Here is a 5,571-nt window from a genome sequence, read left to right as displayed (position 1 = left end):
TTGGGGGGGCGAAAAATTTAGTTTCCCCAATCTTCTCAAAACTCTGGATTCTGATAGAGGGCCATGAGACTTAGACCTGAGTGCAAAAATGGAGGCTCTAGACCCTTCCAGAGCAGAGATATCGAAACTCAAAATTTCGACCCGAAAAAAAAACGACAGTGGTACCCCTTACGTTTTTTTTGGGGGGCGAAAAATTAAGTTTCCCCAATCTTCTCAAAACTCTGGATTCTGATAGAGGGCCATGAGACTTAGTCCTGAGTGCAAAAATGGAGGCTCTAGACCCTTCCAGAGCTGAGATATCGAAACTCAAAACTTCAACCCGAGAAAAAAACGACAGTGGTACCCCTTACGTTTTTTTTGGGGGGGCGAAAAATTTAGTTTCCCCAATCTTCTCAAAACTCTGGATTCTGATAGAGGGCCATGAGACTTAGACCTGAGTGCAAAAATGGAGGCTCTAGACCCTTCCAGAGCTGAGATATCGAAACTCAAAATTTCGACCCGAAAAAAAAACGACAGTGGTACCCCTTACGTTTTTTTGGGGGGGCGGGCGAAAAATTTAGTTTCCCCAATCTTCTCAAAACTCTGGATTCTGATAGAGGGCCATGAGACTTAGTCCTGAGTGCAAAAATGGAGGCTCTAGACCCTTCCAGAGCTGATATATCGAAACTCAAAACTTCAACCCGAGAAAAAAACGACAGTGGTACCCCTTACGTTTTTTTTGGGGGGGCGAAAAATTTAGTTTCCCCAATTTTCCCAAAACTCTGGATTCTGATAGAGGGCCATGAGACTTAGACCTGAGTGCAAAAATGGAGGCTCTAGACCCTTCCAGAGCTGAGATATCGAAACTCAAAATTTCGACCCGAAAAAAAAAACCACAGTGGTACCCCTTACGTTTTTTTTTGGGGGCGAAAAATTTTGTTTCCCCAATCTTCTCAAAACTCTGGATTCTGATAGAGGGCCATGAGACTTAGACCTGAGTGCAAAAATGGAGGCTCTAGACCCTTCCAGAGCTGAGATATCGAAACTCAAAATTTCGACCCGAAAAAAAAACGACAGTGGTACCCCTTACGTTTTTTTTTGGGGGGCGAAAAATTAAGTTTCCCCAATCTTCTCAAAACTCTGGATTCTGATAGAGGGCCATGAGACTTAGTCCTGAGTGCAAAAATGGAGGCTCTAGACCCTTCCAGAGCTGAGATATCGAAACTCAAAATTTCAACCCGAGAAAAAAACGACAGTGGTACCCCTTACGTTTTTTTTGGGGGGCGAAAAATTTTGTTTCCCCAATCTTCTCAAAACTCTGGATTCTGATAGAGGGCCATGAGACTTAGTCCTGAGTGCAAAAATGGAGGCTCTAGACCCTTCCAGAGCTGAGATATCGAAACTCAAAATTTCAAACCGAGAAAAAAACGACAGTGGTACCCCTTACGTTTTTTTGGGGGGGGGCGAAAAATTTTGTTTCCCCAATCTTCTCAAAACTCTGGATTCTGATAGAGGGCCATGAGACTTAGACCTGAGTGCAAAAATGGAGGCTCTAGACCCTTCCAGAGCTGAGATATCGAAACTCAAAATTTCGACCCGAAAAAAAAACGACAGTGGTACCCCTTACGGTTTTTTTTGGGGGGCGAAAAATTAAGTTTCCCCAATCTTCTCAAAACTCTGGATTCTGATAGAGGGCCATGAGACTTAGTCCTGAGTGCAAAAATTGAGGCTCTAGACCCTTCCAGAGCTGAGATATCGAAACTCAAAATTTCGACCCGAAAAAAAAAAACGACAGTGGTACCCCTTACGTTTTTTTTTTTGGGGCGAAAAATTAAGTTTCCCCAATCTTCTCAAAACTCTGGATTCTGATAGAGGGCAATGAGACTTAGACCTGAGTGCAAAAATGGAGGCTCTAGACCCTTCCAGAGCTGAGATATCGAAACTCAAAATTTCGACCCGAAAAAAAAAACGACAGTGGTACCCCTTACGTTTTTTTTTTGGGGGGGCGAAAAATTAAGTTTCCCCAATCTTCTCAAAACTCTGGATTCTGATAGAGGGCCATGAGACTTAGACCTGAGTACAAAAATGGAGGCTCTAGACCCTTCCAGAGCTGAGATATCGAAACTCAAAATTTCGACCCGAAAAAAAAACGACAGTGGTACCCCTTACGTTTTTTTTTTGGGGCGAAAAATTAAGTTTCCCCAATCTTCTCAAAACTCTGGATTCTGATAGAGGGCCATGAGACTTAGTCCTGAGTGCAAAAATGGAGGCTCTAGACTAGGGGTGTCCAAACTACGGCCCGCGGGCCAACTGCGGCCCGCGGCCCAGTTTTTATTGGCCCGCAGCAAATTCTGAAAATATAATTGAATATGGCCCACACAAGAAACTTGAGCTCAACTGTTCTCTGCACTTCTCAGTTTTAACACTAGATGGAGCCAGGCAGCCCACCACAGAAACGGTGCCTCTCGTAGCTAGTAGAAAAACTTTTACCGCGAGTCACCAGAAATGGCAGCACCCAAGAAACGAAAAATAGCAAATGAGTGTAGAAGATTTCAAACAAGGTGGGAAAATGACTATTTTTTCAAAGAAATCAACGGAAAGTGTGTCTGTTTGATTTGCAATGAAGATGTTGCTGTGATGAAAGAGTATAATGTCCGTCGGCACTATGAAACCAAACATCAGAGCTACACATCGTACACCGGTGCCGAACGAACGCAGAAAGTCAAACAAATGGCAGCTAGCCTGCAAGCTCAACAACAGTTTTTTTTCCGTGCTAACAAAATACAAGAAAACGCCACAACAGCAAGCTATGAAGTCGCTAAACTTATTGCCCAGCACGGCAAACCGTTCTCAGATGGTGCTTTCATAAAGCAGTGCTTCATTAAAGTCACAGAAATAATGTGCCCGGAGAAAGTGCAGGATTTCAACAACGTGAGCTTATCCAGAAATACTATAGTGCGGAGAATCGAGGACTTGTCTGCTAACTTGAAACTTCAGCTGAGAGACAAAGCTTGTGCTTTTGATTTTTACTCGATTGCATGCGATGAGAGCACGGATGCTACAGACACCGCGCAGCTGTTAATTTTTTTGCGGGGAGTAGATGATAATTTTTGCTGTACGGAGGAGCTGCTTGATATGAAGAGCCTAAAAGGCACAACGACAGGTAGAGATATTTTTGAAGCTGTGTCAGAGGCAGTTGAAAAGATGGGGCTTAAATGGGACAAGCTCTGTGGAGTAACAACTGATGGAGCTCCGGCCATGACGGGCGATCGCAAAGGAATGGCATCGATGGTCTGCGCCAAGGTAAAAGAGAGCGGGGGCGAGGCTTTTAAGATGCACTGCATAATTCACCAAGAAGCACTGTGTGCCAAGACTGTACAGCTGGGCGATGTGATGAACACTGTTGTAAAAACTGTCAACATAATTCGAGCTAGAGGACTGTACCACAGAGAATTTCAAGCTTTCCTTTCTGAGGTGGATGCTGAATACGGGGATGTGCTCTACCACTCTGAGGTGCGCTGGCTGAGCCGGGGCTTAGTGCTGCAGCGGTTTTATTCATTGAGATCAGAAATCGATCGGTTTATGAAAGAGAAGGGCCGACCTCTTCATGAACTCAGTGACCCTCTGTGGCTGGCCGACCTGGCATTTTTAGTTGATCTTACTCATCATCTGAATACACTAAACAAGAACCTACAGGGCAAAGAACAGCTGTTGCCACACCTGTATGCGCACGTGAAAGCCTTCCGTGTAAAGCTCCGCCTGTTTGAGACACAACTACGAAGCTTTAATGTTGCTCACTTTCCTGCACTGTCTGAAATCAAGTCTGCTTTTCCAACGGCCGACCTTTCTTCTAAAAAGGAGAAATATGTGTCTGTGTTTGCATCTCTCGTGACAGAATTCAACCAGCGTTTCCAAGATTTTTCTGTCATTGAAAAACAAATCAAGCTGTTCTCGACCCCCTTCCTGGTGGATGCAGAAGAAGTGGAAGAGAATCTGCAGTTAGAACTGATTGAAATGCAATGCGATGATTCTCTGAAGAGTCAACATCAGCTTCTCTCCCTCCCTGACTTCTATCAGAGTTTGGATAGTGCTAAGTTTCCTCTGATGAGACGCCAGGCAAAAAGAATGATGAGCCTGTTCGGCTCAACATACATATGTGAACAAACGTTTTCTCTGTTAAATCAGAACAAAAGCAGATTGAGAACCAGAATGGCTGATAGCCATCTCTGTGAAGTCCTTCGTGTCTCAACCACCAAACTTTCTCCTGACATGTCAGCCATCCTTCAATCCAAAGGACAGCATCACTGCTCCCACTGAGTACAATGTTCTTCACATTATAGAATTATCAGTTCACATTAAACAGCAATAAAGCTAAAAGCAGCGCACACATGACCTTGAACCTTGTTGCACCTTCTTCCTCTTTGTCGCTTTTGAATTGTGTGCATTAGTTTTGAAGTATTTTATTTATTTATGAGAATTGTTCTTTAGGCGAATTAACAGTCTCTTGAAATTGCCTCAGATTAGTCTGTCAAGTCCTGCTAAATATGGCAAACCTTAATTACAGACAGTTTACACATGTTCATGTTTTCAATGAATATAATTGAAAGTAGAACGGGGCTAGTTGTCACAAGGGCTCTATCCAAGTAAATAGGAGGTTTTGAGTAAAAAAAAAAAAAAACTATCAACATCTGTATTTTCTCCAGCAAGGTTTTGTTTCATCAAAGTATGTTGGTTTTCACTTAACCTTAAAAAAAAAAAATGTATATACTAAAAGTAGTTTTTAAACTGAAAGTATTTTTTTTCATAAATATCAACCTGGGGCAAATTGTCACATGTTTTCACTATCCATTGATATGTACATTGAGTGCAATGTTCTTCACATTATAGGTGAGTTACAATGTTAGGACCACCTGTGCCACCTACAGGCCTGTCCAGTGCATGGGCAGTGCAGTTCCAGTTATTAACCTGACTCTTTGCAAACACACACAACTGACACTGTATTAAGTGTATTTAATTCATACCACATTTTTTACTTTAATAATAAACATTTCTTTATTTATTTAAAATGTTAAAACCCAAACTGTTTGTGTGTGTTTCTTTTTTATGTAGAGACCTTGAGTAACAAGCCAGGTCTTAAAAACGCAGTATTCATGTGTCAATATAGTGTGTGGCCCGGCCCACTGTTTATTTTTCTGTATTTGGCCCTCACTAAAAAAAGTTTGGACACCCCTGCTCTAGACCCTTCCAGAGCTGAGATATCGAAACTCAAAATTTCAACACGAGAAAAAAACGACAGTGGTACCCCTTACGTTTTTTTTGGGGGGGGCGAAAAATTTAGTTTCCCCAATCTTCTCAAAACTCTGGATTCTGATAGAGGGCCATGAAACTTAGACCTGAGTGCAAAAATGGAGGCTCTAGACCCTTCCAGAGCTGAGATATCGAAACTCAAAATTTCGACCGGGAAAAAAAAATGACAGTGGTACCCCTTACTTTTTTTTCGGGGGGGTGAAAAATTAAGTTTCCCCAATCTTCTCAAAACTCTGGATTCTGATAGAGGGCCATGAGACTTAGTCCTGAGTGCAAAAATGGAGG

The 5,571-nt window shown here is 42.5% G+C and overlaps 1 pseudogene; it reads left to right on the top strand.

Annotated features, from left to right (window-relative positions):
* Nucleotides 1-2,420: 2,420 nt before the first annotated feature.
* On the top strand, nt 2,421-4,296 carry LOC148970775 (general transcription factor II-I repeat domain-containing protein 2 pseudogene; annotated as a pseudogene).
* The last annotated feature ends 1,275 nt before the right edge of the window (nt 4,297-5,571 follow it).

Source organism: Pimephales promelas, chromosome 19, assembly GCF_988280905.1.
Source record: "Pimephales promelas chromosome 19, fPimPro1.hap1.1, whole genome shotgun sequence".
NCBI classification, from domain to species: domain Eukaryota; kingdom Metazoa; phylum Chordata; class Actinopteri; order Cypriniformes; family Leuciscidae; genus Pimephales; species Pimephales promelas.
This window is presented reverse-complemented; position numbering and strand designations above follow the sequence as displayed.